The sequence below is a fragment of the Schistocerca nitens genome, chromosome 3 (assembly GCF_023898315.1).
Source record: "Schistocerca nitens isolate TAMUIC-IGC-003100 chromosome 3, iqSchNite1.1, whole genome shotgun sequence".
NCBI classification, from domain to species: domain Eukaryota; kingdom Metazoa; phylum Arthropoda; class Insecta; order Orthoptera; family Acrididae; genus Schistocerca; species Schistocerca nitens.
In genome coordinates this window covers 904702398-904728340 of record NC_064616.1, presented here as the reverse complement: position 1 = coordinate 904728340, position 25943 = coordinate 904702398, and the positions used below count along the sequence as shown (strand labels likewise).

The window sequence follows — 25943 nt, the reverse complement described above, 5'->3', positions numbered from 1 at the left end:
CGTCGTACTGTGCATCAAGCACATCGTATCGCGCTCACATCTGCGCCTGTCATTCTAGAACAAGTAATCGTTTCCCTAACATTATGTGTCTTCCTGCACCATTGTTTGGAGACCAGCAGTAGCCGGTCTAGGGACTTACCGTCATAATCGAAGGTTGCCATTAACAGTATGACACGAGCGGCTGCGTTTGGGGTGATGGTATGACCTGGTAGCATTGACTGATGAAGAACGGCGTCGCATTGTGTTCAAGATTAAATAGCGGTTCTATACTACCCCGGCTGACCATCGTCGGTGAGCATGGCGGCGACCTGGCATAGGTCTCATTCTTACAATGTTTTGGAGAGGTACGGCGGTCTTAGTCCTGGCGTCATGGTGTGGTAGGCCAATGGGTGTGACTTCAGTTCACGACTGGTAATGATTGCGAAAATTCGGACGGCATGACGGTACATCACGGTCATCCTGCGTCCTCACCCGACAGTGTCATGGTGACAGTTTAGAGCAGGAAAATGCTCGTCCGTACATGTTACGAGTCTCTACGAACAGTCTGCGTGATGTTGATGGACTCTCGTGGCCAGAAAGATCACCAGATCTGTCTCCGATAGAAGGTGTGTAGGATCAGCTCATACGTCAACGCCGTCCCAGTGTCAGTACACAGGATATCAAGGAACAGTTACATTTGTGGATCATCTGGCCGCAGGAGAGACTGCACTATTTTGTGACACACTTTACAACAAAATCAGTGCATGTATCCAGGGCAGAGGGGACATAAGGTCATTGTGGTAAGTGGGGCTAACTCGATTTTGTAATCACTGAAACAACATCACATACCCCCTCAACCAGTGAAGTTTCATTTCGTTTTCTCCTCCTTTTTTTGATGCTTCACTTTTCTTGTCAGACAGTTTATCATGACAGCTGTTCATTTAGCGTTAATACCACGGCAGTACGGATGACTCTGTGGTTCTCTCATGATCGTACTAATTACCTATCATTGTAAAATTGATTAATCAATTGCTCGTGACTAGTGAGTAACGAGATGCTTAAATGGTATGTTTTTCGAAGTCTGTCAGCCTTCCCTAAACTTCTGAGGCTTCATTACTTGGGAACACAGCTACAATATGGCACCAAAACTGTTGGTCCATGATCCTGGAGGCTGACTGTACCTATCATGTGGGTACCTATTGTCTTCTCAAAGTCGGTTCAAAAAGAGAGTCACTAATCGCCTTGGGTGTTACTTAAACTCTCAGCTCCTCAATAAAATAGATGGCAGACCAAAGGGGTACTATTTTTTAGGGCTAACTTGGGTCTTTTTTTAGCAGTTCTTAAAGTATCACTCTGGAATGTTAAGTTGCAGGCACTAGAGTCTTCTAACATCCAGTTTCACTTACCAGGTGTTTCCCTGCATGGGAAGATGATGATGTTTGGTTTGTGGGGCGCTCAACTGCGCGTTCATCAGCGCCTGTACAAAGTCCGAATTTCTTGCACAGTCCAATTTTTTACACAGTCCAATCTAACCACTGTCCCGAATGATGATGATTATGAAATGATGAGGAAAACACAAACACCCAGCCCCGGGCAGAGAAAATCCCCAACCCAGCCGGGAACCGAACCCAGGACCCCGTGATCCCGAACCAGCAACGCTAGCCACCTTTTATTTATGATATTTTGTTTTATTTTACTTTTTTGGTTTAAGAGTAGAATGATGAGTTCTGAGCAGGCCGGGCAGGGGTCAAAACCCGAAGCCTGTCCGCGATGCCTGCCCCATCCCATCCCTGAATCACTCCCTGAAGTAGCTTTTTTTACCGGGAACAGGGCAAATAAACAAAATATTTTTATTGGTACGAGCTTAAATACAACAAAAATGCCATCCTTCCGGCGGAAATGAAACGAGACATTACACTCGAACAAGGCGAGCAAATTGTTTTGTTAACAAGGTGCCGCGCGGGATAGTCGTGCGGTCTGGGGCGTCTTGTCATGGTTCGTGCGGCTCCCACCGTCGGAGGTTCGAGTTCTCCCTCGGGCATGGGTGTGTGTGTTGTCCTTAGAGTAACTGGGTTTAAGTTAGATTAAGTAGTGCGTAAAGCCTAGGGACCGATGACCTCAGCAGTTTGGTCCCATAGCCCTTACCACAAATTTCCAATTAACAAGGTGCAGCAAAAAAATAATAAAATTAATACTAATATAAGAAAAGAGATGTGAAGCAATAGACAGTAGAGTTGGGGGAATAACCAGCGTGTTCTGGTGTAGTGCACAAAAGAAAGGAGGCGCGTGCCCATGCGTCTACTCCACTATGGGTTACGATATAGAAAGTAGCGAGGAGAGTCTCAGATGTCAACAGGGAGGGGGGAGTATTGTTCGCGTGTAGCACCATCCAGCTGAGCGGGGATGACGTAACGATCGCGTGTAGGTAATTGGCGAAGAAGGCGGTAGCGCGGTCGGTGGTCAACTTCACTGTGGGCGGTTTGTAAGTACAGCCAGAAGTCAAGGCGTGATTTGTCGCTATCATTATACATGTAGGTAATCGTCCACCCCTTGACCCATAAATCGCATGATTTTTGGTGGCGGGGAAATACGTATCCTCAGGATGGATAAAAGTCCATCGGTCAATCAAATCCGGCGGAACGCGGAGGTAACAAGCAACGAACTGTCGGCCAAGTTTCCAGACGTCACTGGTGGCAGCATAAGTCAGTTGGTGGATATCGTCATCCATGAGGTGGCAAATGGAACAAAGCGGAGAGTCCGTTAGTCAGATGGCGTGAAGACATTGATTTGTGGCGAATTTTCTACTTGCGACGTGGTGCCATGTTGCCCGGACGTTGGAGGGAAGGAAAGTCTAGTGGATATGAAGCCAAACCGCGAGCCAACCCTTGATGGAGGTCTGAGTTCGATGTTGTTGCTGGATATATAACGATGAAGTACTCACCCAGTCTTCAGGCCACGAGTGGCCTACCGGGACCATTCGACCGCCGTGTCATCCTCCGAAGCCATTCTTGACCGAAGCCACTACTATTCGGTCAAGTAGCTCCACAATTGGCATCACGAGGCTGAGTGCACCCAGAAAAATGGCAACAGCGCATGGCGGCCTGGATGGTCACCCATCCAAGTGCCGACCACGCCCGACAGCGCTTAACTTCGGTGATCTCACGGGAACCGGTGTAACCACTGCGGCAAGGCCGTTGCCTATAACGATGAAGTGGGGTGTAAACATCTTTAGGTCGAGGAGAACGCGTGGACGGTAAGTGTGTGTGAGCATAACTGAAGTCGACGATGATGGTTCAAATGGCTCTGAGCACTATGGGACTTAACTTCTGAGGTCATCAGTCCCCTAGAACTTAGAACTACTTAAACCTAAGGAAATCACACACATCCATGCCCGAGGCAGGATTGGAACCTGCGACCGTAGCGGTCACACGGTTCCAGACTGTAGCGCCTAGAACCGCTCGGCCACTCCGGCCGGCCGTCGACGATGAAATAAGAAATGTGCGTCAGATGGTGCTTGATGTGTCCGACTGGTACTGTAGGCATTATGGTTGCGGGCATAAGAATTTCCAGCAAGCTACGCGTAAGGGAGGTGCCCACGTTCCACTGCTTGTGCATGGTGGACATGTACATGGACGCCACTCGGAGTCGCACATTGACAAGACCGAGGCCTCCCGCTCGCGGGGGAAGGGTGAGCGTTTCGTAGCGGACCTTAAAGAGCGTACCGGCCGTAACAGAGTATCCGAAAGGAGACTGGAAGCTGCGTCCAATAGTTGATGGCAGCAGGAGTACCTGTGCGATGTGGACCATTCTGGACGCCACATGTTGATTGAGGTATTGGACACATTGTAAAGAATCGAGTCGGCGGAGGAGATTTTGTCGCACCGCCGTGCGGATAATTTGGAGTGCCCGCCGAATATTGATACAAGCGGAGCGGCGCACGGTGGAGGTGAAAATGATACCAAGGTATCGTAGTTTCTGGACACACGGAAGAGGTACTAAGTCGTCGTGTGAGAGCCCGCGTGCAATGAACGTCGCCGTGGATTTAGCCACATTCATGTTACTGCCCGCTGCAGTTCCGTACGTTGATATCAAATCAAGCACCATTTTTGTTTCATTCCGTGAGCGGACCAAGAGGAGGAGGTCGTCCGCATACGCACGACACCGAAAACTATGCTGTCGCAAAGTGAGACCAGAAAGGTGGCTCGTCAGACTCCCGATGACTCGCTCCAGGTTTATGGAATAGAGTAGGGTCGAAAGTGGGGAACCTTGCCTTACGGAAAGCCGGAGCGTTACTGGTCCCGCCGCACGGCCATTGACCTGAATCAGCGATTCGGCGGTGCCGTACAGGCGCCGTATGACATTGATAAAGCCTGGTGGAAAACCCATTCGGCTCATCACTGAAAACAGAAAACGATGCCGCACCTTGTCGAATGCGCTGTCATAATCGATGGCAACCACCGCGGCGCGGATTCTGCACGCCGCCGCCAGTGCAATAAAATCACGACACTCTCCTGTGGCCGTTTGTATATTAACCGAGCCACCCGGAGTTGTCTGTTGTGGGGATAGAATGCTAGGCAATATCTTGCGGCATCGCGTCGCCAGAAGGCGTGTAAAATTTTTATAGTCTGCGTTAAGCAGTGTCAGGGGATGGTAATATGCTGTCGTCACTGGCGGTGTCGGTGGATGGATATAATAATTCCCGTGACAAAGGACGGCAGTACGGCGTTCCCCATCGTCATCAGTTCATGAAACATCGTTGTCCACCGTGACGCCATTAGTGCGAGGAAAGCGCAATAAAATTCTATCGGCAATCCGTCGACATCAGGTGACTTATTCAGAGCACCTTTGTTGATTGCATCGTGGACTTCGTCATGCGTAACTGGCTCCATCAGCTCGTCCGCTTCATCGCTAGCCATGGTGCGAGTTACGTGTGGTTGTTGGTAGTCTCCTCCTGGTATATTGTGTGGCAGGGCATTGACGAACTCTACCTGGCAAGTGACTTGCTGGGCGCGACAGATGTAGATCTCGGTAATGAGTCGTTGTCGTCGGTGTTTCCTATCGGAGGTGATATGATGCATGGTGGGATGTTCTTGTTCCGCAAAATCTCAACGTCGGGTCCGCACCATCGCCATCTGCAGTCGACGGCGTGTCAACGTTACAATTTGTGCCTTAATCCTGCTGCGCTCCCTCTGGGTGTCAGGGTCCAGGTCGCGGAGAACGGCGTAGAAATAGTCGGTAGCGTGCCGGCGCCACGCAGCTACTTCCTTGCCATACTGAATCAAGGTACGTCGAATGGCAGGTTTGGCACATTCCAGCCACCAAGTTAAGGTCGTGCAACACTCAGGTAAGCGACGTTCACAGGTGGCCCATGTCTCGGTAACACGTTGAAGACATTCGGGATCATGAAGATGGGAGGTGTTTAGCTTCCACGGTGCACGACTACGCCGGACCACTTGCTGGGGGAGGAGAATGTTGCAGACGTAGGCACAGTGGTCCGAAAGGCCAAGGGCTGAAGTTCTGCACCTTGGATTGCAGGTGTGAGTTCCCGAGAGACGTAAAAACCTATCAAGGCGGCTCGTGGAGTGACTCGTCTGGTTCCCGCGCCCGGGTTCCCGGGTTCGATTCCCGGCGGGGTCAGGGATTTTCTCTGCCTCGTGATGACTGGGTGTTGTGTGATGTCCTTAGGTTAGTTAGGTTTAAGTAGTTCTAAGTTCTAGGGGACTGATGACCATAGATGTTAAGTCCCATAGTGCTCAGAGCCATTTGAACCATTTTTGACTCGTCTGGTAAGTATGTCCAGGTGCGTCACTGTGCCAAACTTCCCAAATGTCGCGGAGCAACAGATCACGGACGACAAGACGCAGTTTTTGACTGGTGTTGTAGTGGCTCATTTGATCCTTAGGGTGTAGGACACAATTAAAATCACCCCCAAGCAAGTAATGGTCACAGCGTCCAAGAAACAAAGGGGTGATTTCTTCTGAATAGAAGTGTGCCCCATCGCGTCTGCGGGTGGAGCCTGACGGAGGGTAAATGTTGACAATACGCGTCCCCATGATGGTGACGGCCATGCCTCTGGCGGATGGAAGGTATGTGATATCAGCCACTGGAATGCCTTCTCGTGCGTAGATGGCTACGCCGCATCCCAGGTGGTCACCAGGAGAAGTATAAGTGTTATAACCCGCGACGTCTGTAAGTGTGGCCAAGTGTACTTCCTGTAGTAGTGCGATGTTGACGTCCGATGCCCATATCATCTCTCGCAGCAGTTGAAGTTTCACGGGGGAGCTAATGGTGTTAGTGTTGATCGTCGCTACTCGGTAGTTTTGCAGCTGTACCCCGCCGTGGAGGAGAACTCCATCAGCGGAGGTTGAAGAGGGGCGAGATAATGGCGAGTCATGCCGGACGCTACCAGTCATCGTTATCGGCGGCGTAACTAGGCTTCCGTCTGGGGTAGCTCTGTCCCCAACGTGTGGTCCGGGCCTTCGTCAACTTCGTTACTCTACGCCAATGAAGGCGCTGTCGTTGTGACGTTCGTACCTTGCACTTCGGTCGTAGGAGTTGAAGACGTCTCGGCGGCAGTCGCAATGGTGGAGTCCATTGGCTCAGGTGCACCTGGGCGAGCCGGCAGAGTAGGCACCGGCACAGCCACAGTCGGCGTCATGTCGTCATTCGTAGCGTCGTGCAGGTTCTCCGAGGCCTCGTCGGGCCGGACGGCCTCTGGAGCCTCAGGGGGACGTGATCCGTCTCGTTCCGAGACCGTATGACGCCTCCTCTTGCGCCTTTTAGGTGGACGTTGTTTGCATGTTCGTCCCTCTGTGTCGGAAGACGGAATGGAGTCGCGGCGCTCTGGGAGGAAAGCCTTCGCAGGAACGATAGTTAGTTAGTTAGTTACGTGTTCCATTGATCAATATCGCGGAAAACCGTTATGATGGGGAACGTGTCAAATGCACACAGGAAACAAGGGTTTTCTTACATTACAGTGTTATTCCTGTTATACCTAAATATTTCTGTTATCTATCTCATTCCCTTAAATGGCACAAAATGCATATATTATGTCTCCAGATTTATTTACACACATTCAATAATTCATCTATGGTATAGAAAGAGTTGTCAAGGAGGTATGATTTCAGTTTGTTTTTGAAACTATTACTGCTGTCTGTCAGACATTTTATTTCATCTGGTAATTTATCAAAAAGTTTTATAGCTGCATATTTTACCCCCTTCTGTGTCAAAGATAGGTTAAGTAAAGGATAGTGTAGGTCTTTCTTTTTTCTGGTATTATAATCATGAATGTCGCTGTTGATTTTAAACTGGTCCATGTTGTTGAGAAAACATTTCATTACTGAGTAAATGCACTGTGAAGCAGTTGCAAGAATTTCTAACCTTTTAAACAGATGCATAATGGATGTGCGACTATGAACCTCACACATTATTCTAACTACTTTCTTTTGAGCAGTGACTACCTTTTGCCTAAGTGTTGAGTTGCCCCAGAATATTATTACGTATGGCATCAGAGACTGGAAGTATGCAAAGTATGTTAGCTTTCTAATTTCTACATCCTCAAAATTGGTAATTATTCTGATTGCAAAAGTTGCTGAACCTAGTCGCTTTAGGAGATCCAAAATATGACTTTTCCAATTAAGATTCTCATCTATATGCATACCCAGGAAAATAGGAATGCGGGTAAGCTACTACAAACGCATTATTGTGGCCAAGATACACTCCTGGAAATTGAAATAAGAACACCGTGAATTCATTGTCCCAGGAAGGGGAAACTTTATTGACACATTCCTGGGGTCAGATACATCACATGATCACACTCACAGAACCACAGGCACATAGACACAGGCAACAGAGCATGCACAATGTCGGCACTAGTACAGTGTATATCCACCTTTCGCAGCAATGCAGGCTGCTATTCTCCCATGGAGACGATCGTAGAGATGCTGGATGTAGTCCTGTGGAACGGCTTGCCATGCCATTTCCACCTGGCGCCTCAGTTGGACCAGCGTTCGTGCTGGACGTGCAGACCGCGTGACACGACGCTTCATCCTGTCCCAAACATGCTCAATGGGGGACAGATCCGGAGATCTTGCTGGCCAGGGTAGTTGACTTACACCTTCTAGAGCACGTTGGGTGGCACGGGATACATGCGGACGTGCATTGTCCTGTTGGAACAGCAAGTTCCCTTGCCGGTCTAGGAATGGTAGAACGATGGGTTCGATGACGGTTTGGATGTACCGTGCACTATTCAGTGTCCCCTCGACGATCACCAGTGGTGTACGGCCAGTGTAGGAGATCGCTCCCCACACCATGATGCCGGGTGTTGGCCCTGTGTGCCTCGGTCGTATGCAGTCCTGATTGTGGCGCTCACCTGCACGGCGCCAAACACGCATACGACCATCATTGGCACCAAGGCAGAAGCGACTCTCATCGCTGAAGACGACACGTCTCCATTCGTCCCTCCATTCACGCCTGTCGCGACACCACTGGAGGCGGGCTGCACGATGTTGGGGCGTGATCGGAAGACGGCCTAACGGTGTGCGGGACCGTAGCCCAGCTTCATGGAGACGGTTGCGAATGGTTCTCGCCGATACCCCAGGAGCAACAGTGTCCCTAATTTGCTGGGAAGTGGCGGTGCGGTCCCCTACGGCACTGCGTAGGATCCTACGGTCTTGGCGTGCATCCGTGCGTCGCTGCGGTCCGGTCCCAGGTCGACGGGCACGTGCACCTTCCGCCGACCACTGGCGACAACATCGATGTACTGTGGAGACCTCACGCCCCACGTGTTGAGCAATTCTGCGGTACGTCCACCCGGCCTCCCGCATGCCCACTATACGCCCTCGCTCAAAGTCCGTCAACTGCACATACGGTTCACGTCCACGCTGTCGCGGCATGCTACCAGTGTTAAAGACTGCGATGGAGCTCCGTATGCCACGGCAAACTGGCTGACACTGACGGCGACGGTGCACAAATGCTGTGCAGCTAGCGCCATTCGACGGCCAACACCGCGGTTCCTGGTGTGTCCGCTGTGCCGTGCGTGTGATCATTGCTTGTACAGCCCTCTCGCAGTGTCCGGAGCAAGTATGGTGGGTCTGACACACTGGTGTCAATGTGTTCTTTTTTCCATTTCCAGGGGCAGATGTGGACTCTGACCACAATCTATTGGTTATGACCTGTAGATTAAAACTGAAGAAACTGCAAAAAGGTGGGAATTTAAGGAGATGGGACCTGGATAAACTGAAAGAACCAGAGGTTTTACGGAGTTTCAGGGAGAGCATAAGGGAACAATTGACAGGAATGGGGGAAAGAACTACAGTAGAAGAAGAATGGGTAGCTTTGAGGGATGAAGTAGCGAAGGCAGCAGAGGATCAAGTAGGTAAAAAGACGAGGGCTAGTAGAAATCCTTGGGTAACAGAAGAAATATTGAATTTAATTGATGAAAGGAGAAAATATAAAAATGCAGTAAATGAATCAGGCAAAAAGGAATACAAATGTCTCAAAAATGAGATCGACAGGAAGTGCAAAATGGCTATGCAGGGATGGCTAGAGGACAAATGTAAGGATGTAGAGGCTTGTCTCACTAGGGGTAAGATAGATACTGCCTACAGGAAAATTAAAGAGACCTTTGGAGAGAAGAGATCCACTTGTATGAATATCAAGAGCTCAGATGGAAACCCAGTTCTAAGCAAAGAAGGGAAAGCAGAAAGGTGGAAGGAGTATTTACAGGGTCTATACAAGGGCGATGTACTTGAGGACAATTTTATGGAAATGGAAGAGGATGTAGATGAAGATGAAATGGGAGATATGATACTGTGTGAAGAGTTTGACAGAGCACTGAAAGACCTGAGTCGAAGCAAGGCCCCCGGAGTAGACAACATTCCATTAGAACTACTGACGGCCTTGGGAGAGCCAGTCCTGACAAAACTCTACCATCTGGTGAGCAAGATGTATGACACAGGCGAAATACCCTCAGACTTCAAGAAGAATATAATAATTCCAATCCCAAAGAAAGCAGGTGTTGACAGATGTGAAAATTACCGAACTATCAGTTTAATAAGTCACAGCTGCAAAATACTAACACGAATTCTTTACAGACGAATGGAAAAACTAGTAGAAGCCGACCTCGGGGAAGATCAGATTGGATTCCGTAGAAACACTGGAACACGTGAGGCAATACTGACCTTACGACTTATCTTAGAAGAAAGATTAAGGAAAGGCAAACCTACGTTTCTAGCATTTGTAGACTTAGAGAAAGCTTTTGACAATGTTGACTGGAATACTCTCTTTCAAATTCTAAAAGTGGCAGGGGTAAAATACAGGGAGCGAAAGGCTATTTACAATTTGTACAGAAACCAGATGGCAGTTATAAGAGTCGAGGGGCATGAAAGGGAAGCAGTGGTTGGTAAAGGAGTGAGACAGGGTTGTAGCCTCTCCCCGATGTTATTCAATCTGTATATTGAGCAAGCAGTAAAGCAAACAAAAGAAAAATTCGGAGTAATTATTAAAATTCATGGAGAAGAAGTAAAAACTTTGAGGTTCACCGATGACATTGTAATTGTCAGAGACAGCAAAGGACTTGGAAGAGCTGTTGGACGGAATGGACAGTGTCTTGAAAGGAGGATATAAGATGAACATCAACAAAAGCAAAACGAGGATAATGGAATGTAGTCAAATTAAATCGGGTGATGCTGAGGGCATTAGATTAGGAAATGAGACACTTAAAGTAGTAAAGGAGTTTTGCTATTTGGGGAGCAAAATAACTGATGTTGGTCGAAGTAGAGAGGATATAAAATGTAGACTGTCAATGGCAAGGAAAGCGTTTCTGAAGAAGAGAAATTTGTTAACATCGAGTATAGATTTAAGTGTCAGGAAGTCATTTCTGAAATTATTTGTATGGAGTGTATTCATGTATGGAAGTGAAACATGGACGATAAATAGTTTGGACAAGAAGAGAATAGAAGCTTTCGAAATGTGGTGTTACAGAAGAATGCTGAAGATTAGATGGGTAGATCACATAACTAATGAGGAAGTATTGAATAGGATTGGGGAGAAGAGAAGTTTGTGGCACAACTTGACGAGAAGAAGGGATCGGTTGGTAGGACATGTTCTGAGGCATCAAGGGATCACCAATTTAGTATTGGAGGGCAGCGTGGAGGGTAAAAATCGTAGAGGGAGACCAAGAGATGAATACATTAAGCAGATTCAGAAGGATGTAGGTTGCAGTAGGTACTGGGAGATGAAAAAGCTTGCACAGGATAGAGTAGCATGGAGAGCTGCATCAAACCAATCTCAGGACTGAAGACCACAACAACAACAACAACAACATGTACACCCAAAATCTTAGTGTGCTCTGCCCTGGCTACTGACTTCTTTTGATGTGTTATGTTCATTGAAGGAATTATACGTTTTGCAGCAGAAAATTGGATTTACTGTGTTTTTTCAAAGTTCAGAGCAAGCCCATTCGCAGAAAACCAATTAATAACTTTTCCAAAGACCTTATTTGTATCATTTTCTATCGGACTTTCTTTTACTGGATTAATAATTATGCTTGTATCATCAGCAAACAGTGTCAGTTTAGCATCTTATTTCACATGAGAAGGGAGGTCATTCACATACATCAAGAACAGGAGGGGACCCATGATCGAACCTTGTGGACACCTAATGTAATTTCACCCCAGTTAGATGAAGTGGCAAACTCCTTTGAATCATTTGAAGCATATAAAGAGATTTTTTGCTTCCTGTTCTGTAGATATGACATAAACCACTCATATGCTGTTCCATTTATACCATAGAATTGTAATTTCTCCAGCATAATGTCATGGTTCACACAATCAAATGCTTTGGATAAGTCGCAGAATATTCCTACTGGTGACATTTTACTATTTAAAGACTCTGTTATGTGGACAGTGAAATTGTGAAGGGACGTCCATATCATCGGCCGGGTGGGGATCGTAAGTCGTCGCTGTTGGTAGGGAAGCCAGAGTAGCGTCAGGTTGTGAGTGCGAGGCGTCGACCCCTGCGATATCCGTATGAGCAGGAAGGGTCACCGGTACATGGTCTGACGGGCGGCGGCCGGTGGGAGGAGAAGAGAGCGCCGATGCGCAGGTAATCGGTAAAACCGTCGTCCGAGTCGGAGGCGCCACGGTAGCGGCTGGCAATTTGGTGATTCTTCGCTGAAGACACTCAGACCTAAGGTGGCCTCCTTTGCCACATCCGGAACAGGTCCTGGGTTGGCCGTCGCATATGACGACCGCGCGGCATCCGCTAATTTGTAGGTAAGATGGCACGTGGCGATGGAGATCGATGGTGATCTGTCGTACACCGTTAAGAACGGGGTACGTTTGGAATTGCGCCCAGAATTCGGCAGTGTGGCCATGTACAGTCCCATGGGGGCGGAAAGCCGCGATAACGTCTTCCACCGGGAGCTCGAACGAGAGTTCGAAAACTCGTATGGTGCGCATTCACAAGCCTGAGTGGTCGACAGTGACAGCACCGGCATTTCCGTCGGCGTGGCAAAAGCGTAGTCCGTGTTTGGTGTCTCGAAGTATTCTTTCGCACACCGCGTCATTGACGACTTTGACGTACACCATACTGCTTAATATGGACAAATGGAAGCCCAAGATGTCGGAAGCTGGGCTCCTTTGGTCTTGTGTAGTCGTTGCAGAAGTTGAAATGTAGTGTTGATTTTCTAAAACGGTTGACCATGGTTCTAGTACACGTAAGCGACGCGTGACGGCCGCTGAAATGTAAACAACAGCGAGCGCGTGTGCTCCGCAGGCGGAAACAACAGCACGTCCGCACTGTACGGCTGTGAAAGCCGGATTGTCGCGGTCATCAGCGCCCGTACAAAGTAGGTTGGGGGGGTTGGGTTGTTTGGGGAAGGAGACCAGACAGCGAGATCATCGGTCTCATCGTATTAGGGAAGGAAGTCGGCCGTGCCCTTTCAAAGGAACCATCCTGGCATTTGCCTGGAGCGATTTAGGGAAATCACGGAAAACCTAAATCAAGATGGCCGGACGCGGGATTGAACCGACGTCCTCCCGAATGCGAGTCCAGTGTCTAACCACTGCGCCACCTCGCACGGTCCGTACAAGGTAACAATTTCTTACACAGTCCAGTTTTTTACACAGTCCAATCTAGCCACTGTCACGAATGATGATGATGATGATGAAAACACAAACACCCAGACCCTGGCCAGAGAAAATCTCCAACCCGGCCGGGAATCGAAACCAGGACCCCGTGATCCCGAGCCACTAGACCACGAGCTGCGGACCCTGCATGTGTTTGCTTTTCTTCAATCTACAAAATTATAAATGTTTATAATTTTATATCCATCCCTCGAGGGTGTGAGAACACGTGTTTTTTCGCAATATATTGGTAATGAAAGATTTCTCATTGCAAACATTATGTAAGCATTATGGTATGTAGAGACACAACATCAACGACGACAAAGTTAGTTCAAGTCATAAGTAACGCAGGATAGCATTGGGACGTAATAGGAATTTGTTCATACCTGCACAACAGACCCCTGCTGACTGATGTCGTAGTTGCTGATCCATAATTCCAAAACTATCCGGTTCACGAGTCCTGACACCTTCGGTTATCGCGAAAGTAAAATCATTTAAGGATATAGGGAAATGCAAGAGGTGGGAGTTTGTAGGTCAACAGAAGTAGAAAAAGTTTGAGGTTCTGGGAGTGATCTTGAGTCTTGCGAATTGTAACAGATTGATTTTTGAAGCTGTGAAAGAGGATTTAAAGTCAAAATTATTAAAGAACGGAATTTTATTTTGTGTTCTCTGATAGGCTAAACCGGGATGTACTGCCTATGCAGCGATATCGTGTACCGGGATACCTACAGTGGAATAAGTGAAACTAGAAACGGAGCGAACCTAGAGGGTATCATAATACCGAATGAATAAACTCATTTGCTGGTTAGCTCATCTGTAGCATCGTCAGTTATCCACTTGTTGTCACTTTTGTTTCAGATGTCATTTCATCGAATTAGCGCAGTAGTGCCCATGATGAAAATATTCGGTTCGAATCATAGTTGTGCAATACGTTTTAAGTGTCAGAAGTTTGAAACTGCCTCAAGTAAGATTTCAAAATAGGAAAACATCTGCAGACCAGCCTTTACCACTGTTTTCTCTTAGTGACGTTTTTTATTTATTTTTCTTATTTTACATATCTAGTGCCGTAGTACCAAATTGAGAATCCAATCTCCATGGTCATGGAGAAGAAATTCGTTTTGTGCAGGTACGTGACCGGAAATCTTTTGTGACTTTTACGATGAAACTGTTTCACCATTCGTTTAAACTCTTCGGGGAAACCACGAAAAACTTGTTTGGCGGAGATTGACCGCTGCCCATCCCGAATGTCTATCCAGCCCCCTAAACATTGCGTCACCTCGCTCAGAGACAATACTGTTGTAATTACATCTTTTTATTAATGTGATTACACCTTTCTCCCGTGCGCTGATAACAATGTAAGCCGAAAACATGCTAACAGGAAAAAGAGAAGCATAGATAATCCTCTCTCTTTTTCTTTTCGCTTATTACAACCAAAACACTCAATATTTTTTGACTGCCGAAAGAACTAACTAAGCTTGGCTGTGATCCACATACAATAGGTGGCTGTAAGTCACCGGATAACACACTGAACGTGCTCTGTATGCAGACACAATGCATAAACTTCGTGCCGGCCGTAGTGGCCGAGCGGTTCTAGGCGCTACAGTTTGGAACCGCGCGACCACTACGGTCGCAGATTCGAATCCTGCCTCGGGCATAGATGCGTGTGATGTCCTTAGGTTAGTTAGGTTTAAGTAGTTCCAAGTTCTAGGGGACTGATGACCTCAGAAGTTAAGTCCCATAGTGCTCAGAGCCATTTTACCATTTTTTGAACCATAAACTTCGTGCACGTGTTTAATGCCAAAGTGAGTGAACGAAGAAAAAAATGGTTCAAATGGCTCCAAGTGCTATGGGACTTAACATCTGAGGTCCTCAGTCCCCTAGACTTAGAACTACTTAAACCTAACTAACCTAAGGACATCACACACATCCATGCCCGAGGCAGGATTCGAACCTGCGACCTAGCAGCAGCGCGGTTCCGGACTGAAGAGCCTAGAACCGCTCGGCCACAGCGGTCGGCGACTGAATGAAGAGAAGTAATTTCTAACAGAATGTCACAGTATGCGCTCACTGGCATTCCTCTAGACAGACTTCATAGTAGTTACATATGCTCTAGCCCACAGTTTGTGAGTTATTGCGAAGTGAAAAGAATCGAGGAAGTACTGTTAGCTACTAAGTTATGTGCTAGGACTCGTTGAACCGCAAAGAACAGTACACGAACCAATCCCCTATTGAGGAGAACTTCCGACGCAACTCAGGGTGAGAGATCAATGACGGCAAGATCCACTGAGAGGCGGCAGATTACAGTTTTCATTCCATAAACGTGTCGCTGGCCATAAAACACAGACAAGAACAGGGGAACCACTTCGAGTACTGCAAAAAATGTCGCGAATGACCTGTGGAGCTGTGGTGGTTTTAGTCAATGATGTGAGGAGTTATGCTAAACGATGTAGCACATATATGGGTTATGTAAGCACGACAGATGCGTGACGAAAGGTACTTACCTGATGTTATTGTAAAGCACTGTAATTTAGTGGGTGTGGCGTGATCGTCTAGTTTGGACACATGTCACTATTTTTAATCGATAGAAAAACGTAGTCAAGCGCTCATGCAAAAATTTTTACATCGGCTTACATTACACACTGTAGCAATAGTTTGTGACTGCACCTCTTTGCCTCAGTCCCTCTTCAAAGTGCCGGCCGCGGTGGTCTCGCGGTTCTAGGCGCGCAGTCCGGAACCGCGCGACTGCTACGGTCGCAGGTTCGAATCCTGCCTCGGGCATGGATGTGTGTGGTGTCCTTAGGTTAGATAGGTTTAAGTAGTTCTAAGTTCTAGGGGACTGATGACCACAGCTGTTAAGTCCCATAGTGCTCAGAGCCATTTGAACCATTTGAACCTCTTCAAAGCCCCGACCTATATTCCTTGAACATCTTTCCGGTGAACAAGAGCGTTAGTAGTGTGCAAAGTGAAACTTAAAAACTGTTCGTCATGACTTGGGATTGTCAGAAACAAATTCCGCGTCCAATACATTTTTTCCACGCGCTGTGCATCCTTTAAAGATAGAACACGGGAAATATGACAAAGGAAGCTATGCACGTTTGTAGTCTTTAAACGGACAGCTTCCTTCTACTTGAAGGCAGCCCCTCAGAGCCTTGGAAGGTACTAGCTATGTGGAAGCATATTTTAAACATTAACCTTAATGGCTCCTTGGTTAAATGACGACGCTAGCTGACTTGACCCATACTGACGGTTACTGTAGGACTGCTCCGGCTATTTTGTAACCGAAATTTTAAAAATATAGACTAGGTTACGGTTACTCAAAATTGTCGGAGATAAGGTTTAGATAGACGTAAACAGGAACTTCCGCAGCTGGAATTCGCCAACGCACGGAGGTGCCGTGATTTTCGACAGGGAAGCAACAAACCGAATAAATCGAAATTACATTATTACTGTGTAACGAGCCACCGGAGACCAATGGTCCCTGATACCAGAATACTCATAAAATATCCCAGAAGAGCCTCAGAAATATTTTTGGCGGATCACGAATTTTTCCAGCAGATCTGAACTTTCACAGCCTCACTGGCCTGTCTCATTCGGAAGCGATGATCGTCGGTCAGTGAACTGGACAGGCCCTCAGGTCAGGACATCACAGCACATCGTAATTGCAATGTAATTTCAGACGGTAGTTGTTGGGTTGTTATATTAATAGGCGTCGGAAGCGACCACAAGCGCCGTAATGTGTTGCCACGAGTTAATTAGAGGAGTCAGTTTCAATGCGCACCCGAATCAGCGAGGTTGCCGTAGGAACTCCGATACGAAACAGTGTCGCGGTAATTAAACTACACCAAGATATATTAGCTGCATGGAAATAAAAATTAAATCAGTGCAATGCAATGTAGATACATGCAAAGAATCCTGGATGTCACAGAGAATTTACAAACAGTAGTTTCACCTAATTTACTTGTAACTTTAGCGAAGGGAGAGCGGACTGAAATCTTGCCCAAAGATTATGGACCGTGCGAGTAGAATGTTGTTTATCGTTATTCTGGATACAGGCAGTGCTTTCCTGTGACGTATGGTAATTATTTCGTAATGCAACTAAGCGTATACGGATAACTGTTACAGCAGGTGCGGTGGAGAAAGCAACTGATACTTGGGCAGTACAATGAAAAAAGAATCAGCAGTGAAGTTTAACTCTAATCCTGATTCTCTTCTAAAGCTGTATCACAAAAAGGAAGAAAAAAGTACCGCAGTTAGCTTTTGTTGCAAATATTTTTTTGTAATTACGTGTGTCATTTATCATTTGCCCTTGTAAACAGAAAACCATCTCATAACTGCATGAACGTACAAAAAATATTTCGAAACTTATAAATAAACTATAAAATTGACATATCGGAAAAACACAAGCGCAGTAGTTCTCTAAACTGAATACCTGTATAGCGCATCCTATTACTGCCAGTTAAAGATAACACAAACTAGTATCCTGACTGGACACCGCCTTCTTCTTCAGAAGCGTATTACAAATGCACTTACTTTGAATTTATAAATAATTGTTGTTGGTGTGTCCTAAGTAAATATTTTTTAAAACTACATAGAAAGCTATGTAATACTTTACGCATTGCCAGAAAAGTAATAAGGTCGCAGAATAGCGACCATAAAACCTGAGTTTGACGCGTTCTGCTGTTGTCATAGTAATAACAATGCACTCTACATTTTTAAACCATCAACGTCAAGAACTGTCTTACGACGAACAAAGGACTTCGCTACGAGGTCCGTCTTTATGCCAGACCACTGAAAGCATGTCCTCACCACGAGACGATATAAAAACTGTCAGCTGTTGAGTGTTATCAACGTGGAGCTATAAGATTTAACCACTCAGTTTAAATACCAGTTCCTTCTTCCTTTTACTTCTTCACTTTCTGTCGATTTACTTTGAGTGAAGTAATACGTAAACGTACTTTCACTTCAATTAAATGTTCCGGTAATATTTCTCTCAATTTTTCTTCCACCTCTACACTGTCGATTGGTAATTATAAAAGATAATAAAGTTATTGCTCCAATAGTTACTACAGTAGTGTACATAACGCAGAAAAATATTGTCTCAATCATCCATCACAATATGTCGAACATTATTTCTTATTATCGGGCATGGTTGTATGTATGGAAATGGCTCTGAGCACTATGGGACTCAACTGCTGTGGTCATAAGTCCCCTAGAACTTAGAACTACTTAAACCTAACTAACCTAAGGACATCACACACATCCATGCCCGAGGCAGGATTCGAACCTGCGACCGTAGCGGTCGTGCGGTTCCAGACTGTAGCGCCTTTAACCGCTCGGCCACTCCGGCCGACGGTTGTATGTACCTTTTCATAATGGAGAGGTAATAACATTGCTGTGACGTTATGTGATTGCACAACTCTAGATTAGATTCGCAAACAGTCATAAAACAACAGACATTTCGTTTCAACACACAAATAATAAATGAAACATAGTCATTGTCCACTGAGATGCCAAGTCAAATAGATTCACGATACACAACTTAGGGATCTTCTTGATCCCATACGATTTAAATATAATTGTCTCGGCTCGTTCGTGACTGATACAACGCTTGAAGTAACTATGTCCAGGGTGGACTTCAGTCACTACAATTCTAAGACCAGACTGACATCTATGAATGACGGTAGTCCCTGAGCAGAGCTTAAATAATTTACACTTATCTTAGTCGCCGAAATAATTTTGTTTTATCTCCCGACGCGTTTCGATATACAGCATGCATAAACAGTATATATTCAACACTGAACATATTTACTTAACACTGGAGGCAAATGTTAGTAAGGATGTTCAGTATTGACTAGATATTACGCATTCATTAAGATCTGAGGTACTGAGCATCAAAACGCGTCAGGAGTAAAAATAAAAGAATTTTGTCTCCTAAGACAAGACTAAATTATTTGAGTCAGTGTCTGACACAGACCCATTGAAGAACTTCATGTCCAAAGTAATGACATAATACAGTACGCAAGAGAATTAAAGGATCACATTTTCGAAACCACGTAATTTTCTGTCACTGCGACGCATAAGTTTTAAATCTGGCTCAAAGATGTCTACAACTTTCCTCTGTAATGGTGCAAAAGCGTGGCGCCATGCGACGTCGCCCTAACGTTTGATGACGCTTCAAACACCAAGGTGTCGATATATGCGTAAAAAAAGCTGGAGCTCAGAAATTCATGTGACGCGTAAATCTGGTTAATGATGTCACACTGGCACCAAATTTCATCACAGTTCTGCCCAGCGCTCTGCCACGGGCGTCTCACAAGATGGGAAGGTCGTCATAGCCTTCTTGACCACATTTCCCCCTTCTTTTGACGCCCCTACGATGGAGGTCAGAACCGTGACGCCCAGAATTGAAATCACGCAGTTTTCCTATGAGTAACCAAAGAAAGCATTTCACAAACACCGCATTTCAGAATCGACACGAAAAGGCATAAATATCGCCAATGAAACCACCCCTTTGCAGGCGACATTGATTGACAGACATTTCGCAGTCGGAAACGACAGTTCGCTGTGTGATGAGGAGCAGGAAGATATTCTTGACACTCTTTGCTACTGCTGACATCTTCCTGACGCTTCAACCCTTCTCGAAGGACGTCGTGGGCTAGCAACCCCAACGAACGTGATCTCTCACATTGGAGTGCGGTGCGACAGCAACGTTTGCTCTGGTGTACTGTGTGGAACCACTAGGGATTTCTCAAAACCACCAGATGCCATTTGAATGATATCCGAAGCAGCAATGGGTGCTTATATTTTTCAGCCCTCCTATTTCGCGCCCTCTTGTGGCGAGATTACAGAGGGGTGTGACATCAACACGAATAAAACGACGAAGGGTCTCTCTAAGACCTCACGGTTCAGCAACAACCTCTGTGCTGCTCGCCCACGTTTGTTGAGCATTTTAAAAATGTATCTGCGCACAGAGAAAACCTGTGAGGCAGTCCTAGGCACGTGCAGAATCCGAGGGGTGTCAATGGGTTTCCTGCCTGCAGGCACCTAGGAACCTCCTCAAGGAGTTTCTCTGAGCAGGTATGTCTTTAAAGTGCTCAACAAACGTTGGCGGGTGGCACTGAGGATGTTGCCGAACTGGGAGACTTAGATGGACCCTCTGCCGTTTTATTCTCGCATGTGTCAATGTCGCACCCCTCTATAATAACGCCATAGTAATGTGTGTTGAAGGAGCCCTGAAAAAGCATAAGAGCCTCTACTGCTTCATATCACGTTCAAATTTCATTGAATAGTTTCGAACGGTCCTTAGTGGTACCACCCTTCACACCAGCGTAAAAATTGTGGCTGCCCTGTACTCCATAGGGGTGAGGTCATGTTCAGTGGCATAGCTAGCCCACGATGTCCTTAGAGAAAGGTTGAAGCGTCAGGGATATGTCTTCAGTATCAAAGATGGCCAAGAATGGTTTTGTGTTGCACATCGCTCTGCGAACTGTCGTTTTCGACCGTGGAATGTATGGGAATCATGGAGTGGTTTCATTAACGGCATGTATGCCACTCCCTGCGGCCTCTTTGTGTCGATTCTGAACGGCGATATGTCGGAAATGCTTTCCTCGGTTACTCATAAGAAAACTGCGTCATTTCAACTCTTTGCGTCGCGCGTCTGGCCTCCGTGGAGCAGGCTTCAGAAGAAGGCCTCTTTGTGTCGATTCTGAACGGCGGTATGTCGGAAATGCTTTCCTCGGTTACTCATAAGAAAACTGCGTCATTTCAACTCTTTGCGTCGCGCGTCTGGCCTCCGTGGAGCAGGCTTCAGAAGAAGGGCTGACATGTTGTTAAGAGGGATGCGACGACCTTCCCATCGTGTGACATGTCTACCATGGTGTTCGGTAGAATTGGGGTGAAATTTGGTGCCAATGTGAAGTTATTAACCCACCCGACACCTCACATGAACTTTTAAGCTCTGGCCTTTTTCTCTTATGTGTAGACACCTTTTTGTTTGAAGCATCACCAAACCCGAGGGTCACGTCGCAGGGAGCCACGCTTCTGCACCATTATAGAGGAAAGTTTTAGACATCTTTCAGGTACATTTCAAACTTCTACGCAGCAATGGGAGTCAGTACAGGGTTTCCAGGATTTTAGAACATATATTGTGTTCAAACATTATGAATTACCTCGAAGGAAACGGTCTATTGACACACAGTCAGCATGGGTTTAGAAAACGTCGTTCCTGTGAAACACAACTAGCTCTTTATTCACATGAAGTGCTGAGTGCTATTGGCGAGAGATTTCAGATCGATTCCGTATTCCTGGAATTCCGGAAGGCTTTTGACACTGTGCAACACAAGCGGCTCGTAGTAAAATTGAGTGCTTATGGAATATCGTCTCAGTTGTGTGACTGGATTTGCGATTTCCTGTCAGAGAGGTCACAGTTCGTATTAATTGACGGAAAGTCATCGAGTAAAACAGAAGTGATTTCTGGCGTTCCCCAAGGTAGTTGCTGTTCCTTATCTATATAAACGATTTGGGAGACAATCTGAGCAGCCGTCTTCCGTTGTTTGCAGATGACGCTGTCGTTTATCGACTAATAAAGTCATCAGAAGATCAAAACAAACTGCAAAACGATTTAGAAAAAATATTTGAATGGTGAGTTAAGTGGCAGTTGACCCTAAATAACGAAGAGTGTGAGGTCATCCACATGAGTGCTAAAAAGAACTCGTTAAACTTCGGTTACACGATAAATCAGTCTAATCTAAAAGCCGTAAATTCAACTAAATACCTAGATATTACAATTAAGAACAACTTAAATTGGAAAGAACACATAGAAAATGTTGTGGGGAAGGCTAACCAAAGGCTGCGTTTTATTGGCAAGACACTTAGAAAATGTAACAGACCTACTAAGGAGACTGCCTACACTACGCTTGTCCGTCCTCTTTTAGAATACTGCTGCGCGGTGTGGGATCCTTACCTTGTAGGACTGACGGAGTACATCGAAAAAGTTCAAAGAAAGGCAGCACGTTTTGTATTATCGCGAAATATGGGAGAGAGTGTCACAGAAATGATACAGGATTTGGGCTGGAAATCATTAAAAGAAAGGCGTTTTTCGTTGCGGCGGAATCTTCTCACGAAATTACAGTCACCAACTTTCTCCTCCGAATGCGAAAATATTTTGTTGACACCGTCCTACATAGGGCGGAACGATCAGCACGATAAAATAAGGGAAATCAGAGCTCGTACGGAAAGATATAGGTGTTCATTCTTTTCGCGCGCTATACGAGATTGTAATAATAGAGAATTGTGAAGGTGGTTCGATGAACCCTCTGCCAGGCAATTAAATGTGATTTGCAGAGTATCCATGTAGATGTAGATGTAGACCCTTTAATTGTGGTGTGCAGTGTAGCATTCCTCCTCCGTCTCCCCGCCCTAGGGGAAAAGGTGGTGGAGCCACATCGATGTCGAGTGAAAATCCTGTAAACATTTAGCCGTCTTTTTTACCTAAATTTAATTTTATATTTCATGTTTATTCTAATAACATGCAGTACCTTATGAGTTAAAACATATCAGTCAACTAATACGTAGTTTTAACTTGGGCAGTGCCGGTCCAAAGACTAGATCCAAAACAGAGGTGGGAAATATAATATTTATCCGGACATATCTGGTCTCGTGTTATATGTCCATTTGCTGATGCATTATTTCTCTGTACAGCGGACTATGTTTTCACGGGTGATTATGTGTCGTGTGTAGCCCCACTCTACTGCTATCGTTAATGTTGAACGGTTAATTAAAATGCTGCAGCTATAATTTGTAACCTGGAAGCACTGAGGGAATGTCTAAATAGTAATTTCGTAGGTTGGTGACCTTTTTTGAACAATAAAATACTTTACATTCATGAAAAACATCTTTCCACTTTGTCCGCCGAATTTTTTGAAATAATTATTACTGGATCAAGTTTTTACTTCAGATGTTTTCTGGATGTTTTAAATATGACCAAAGAAGCTTTATAAAGTCTTTCACGTTAAAAGAAAAAAACTTGGAATGAAAGGTATTTAAATTGTGTAATAATTCATTCGTTACACACTGGACGTTGAGAATGGAAGCCGTACATATTAATTTGTATCCAGGAGCAAATTTCACATCACATTCGGGCATGACAGCCTGAGATTTCCCCTCAGTTCGTCTCATCATATATCGCTAGGGCGTCGTTTTAACTCGTAGGTGCAGCTCTACCCATTGTACTAATAAACGGAGTGTAGGAATGTCTCCGTAATAGCTCCCTCTATTTTGTCCATTTACTTCATGCGAATTTCCAACATTTATCCTCTGAGGTTTTAAGCAACAAATTAGCAGACGAAAATTCTTGCACTATCAATCCACAGCATGCGTATAATGAAAGTGTTCCCCTCCGTAACGCAAAAAAAATACACTGTTAACGATGCACATGCGTCGATTTCCAGTTATTCACTTCCATTTGGGATATAACAGATAAATCAGAAATGAACATCTTATTTTCAGGATCAGGCTCTGTACAAATAATTCTTAATTTCGAACGTTAGGGTTTCGCCACAAAGAAATTAATGCTTGTCATCTCGTAGAATCGGGTGTACAGCCGGTGGTCCGCGTCTTCCCAACACGATATTTCGACGTCGTAACTCTGCGTCTTCATCAGGTGTTCCCAGTCTCAGGGAACATCTGATGAAGACGCCGAGTTGCGACGTCGAAATATCGTGTTGGGAAGACGCGGACCACCGGCAGTACACGCGATTCTACGAGATGGCAACAAATCGCCGGGAAAGTCTTAGAATTAATTCTTTCTCTCTTATTAAAATAGAAAACGTTTCAATTATTGTTTTTTGCTGTCTGATCTTCCAGAGACTCTTCCTCCCACCTACTTAACGAGTTGTACCTTCTTCTGGCCACTCCAGTGGAGAAAAATAATTGGAATGTGCGTCCGAATAAGGTACCGATTTATGATGCCAACTTCCACCTCTGGTGTGATCAGACCATTTGTGACGTACACCACATTTTGGCAGAATGTGTATAATATTGTGATAAGAAGACAATTTTCGGTTTACTGGATGATTTGTCCTTTATTTTAGCAGACAACACGAATGCATTTGGAGTTAAACAATTTTTTCTAATACTATACTTACAACATACATAGTTTTGTAGAATATTTTAGAGTGTTTTCAAGGCGGCTGGTTCATCTGTTTCTGTTGAAGTGACCTAGCCGCCGTAGAACACTTACCTACAATTGCAGAATTTTCCTAAAGTTATGACTGCGCTTCAGCAGATAGCTGAAAGTATACTATGTATATAAACCTTAGTTCAACGTGGCTGGATGTGAAAGAGTGAATTAACGTGGACGATACTGAGAGAATGAACCATTAATTCTGCATTACCTGTTTCTTCAATTTTTACAATGCTTATCGCCAGACATTTTTGTAAGGGTGCTGATATCGGTGCTCTTGTGACCCTAAAATTCAGTTATCGTCACCGTAATAATTATCAATAAACAACACATGACCACGGAAAATTTATAATATGCCATGTGTATCAGCACTAAATGTTACTTGTTAAAAATGGGCCGGCCGGAGTGGCCGTGCGGTTCTAGGCGCTACTGTCTGGAGCCGAGCGACCGCTACGGTTGCAGGTTCGAATCCTGCCTCGGGCATGGATGTGTGTGATGTCCTTAGGTTAGTTAGGTTTAATTAGTTCTAAGTTCTAGGCGACTGATGACCTCAAAAGTTAACTCGCATAGTGCTCAGAGCCATTTAAACCATTTTTTTAAAAATGGGACTAAGAGCCCTATGATAAAATGAATTTGTCAATCATTCTACAATTAGAAGCTTTGAATTTTCGTAATCCCCAGATGAATTTTACAAATACCTACCACAACGGTGGAGTAATTGGAGATCTTATTAAGATAGTAAACTGTATTTCCTACAATCTGATTTTGTAGCACATGTACGGATCAACGTAGTGCTGTGGTAAGACACTAGGCTCGTATTAGAGTGAAATGCGGATCCAAGATTTATGGTTGCCTTAATGGAAAAGCATTATTACAGAATAACAGATGTGTGACTATGAACTGCATCACCTTATTTATAAATTTATAGTATGACATCATGTCGTCGTAGAGTTCATTAGAGACGGACCAAAACTCGACAGGGGGAAGAAGACTGGTCGTATTCATCCCGACATTTGCTTTAAGTGATTTAGACAAATTAAGGCAACCATAAATCTTGGATTCCCGTTTCTCTCTAATACGAGCCTAGTGTCTTACCACAGCACTACGTTTATCCGTAACTAAATTAATTAATAAAAATACGTGGACATATGCATATACTATACTAAACAGGGACCTAGCGAGGTGGTGCAGTAGTAAGACATTGGACTCGTATAAGGTAAGCGACGCTTGAATATAATTTAGGTATTTTGTGACGTCCTTAAATCGCTTAAGGCCGATACAGAGATGGTTCCTTTGAACAGGGCACGGTTGCTTTACCTTCGAACCGTGCCCTTCCTCAACCTGAGATTGTACTCCGTCTCTAATGACCTCGACGTCGACGGGACGTTAAAATCTGATCTCCTGTCATTCCCTCACAAAACAGAGTTTGCCCTTTCTTACTTCATAAGGGATTTATTATTAAATAACAGCAGAAAGTGAACGGAACTGTTTAGTTGCACGATGGTAAATCATTATCTTTGGCTTTATGAAACATCACAATCTTTGGCTTCAGGAAACAAAGAGAGTTTCCTTTTATCTTAAAATATGTTTTGCAAAGTTAAAGTATAAAACTGTATTAATGTCCGCATAATAAAATTTACAAATGAAGCAGTGAA

General features: G+C 45.2%; 1 long non-coding RNA gene and 1 pseudogene across 1 annotated transcript in view; both read right to left on the bottom strand.

The window, feature by feature from the left end:
* The window catches only part of LOC126247962 (uncharacterized), a 390760-nt gene that overhangs the window by 53463 nt on the left and 311354 nt on the right, over positions 1-25943 (bottom strand). The window lies entirely within an intron of this gene.
* LOC126250129 (5S ribosomal RNA) lies at positions 3061-3178 on the bottom strand (annotated as a pseudogene).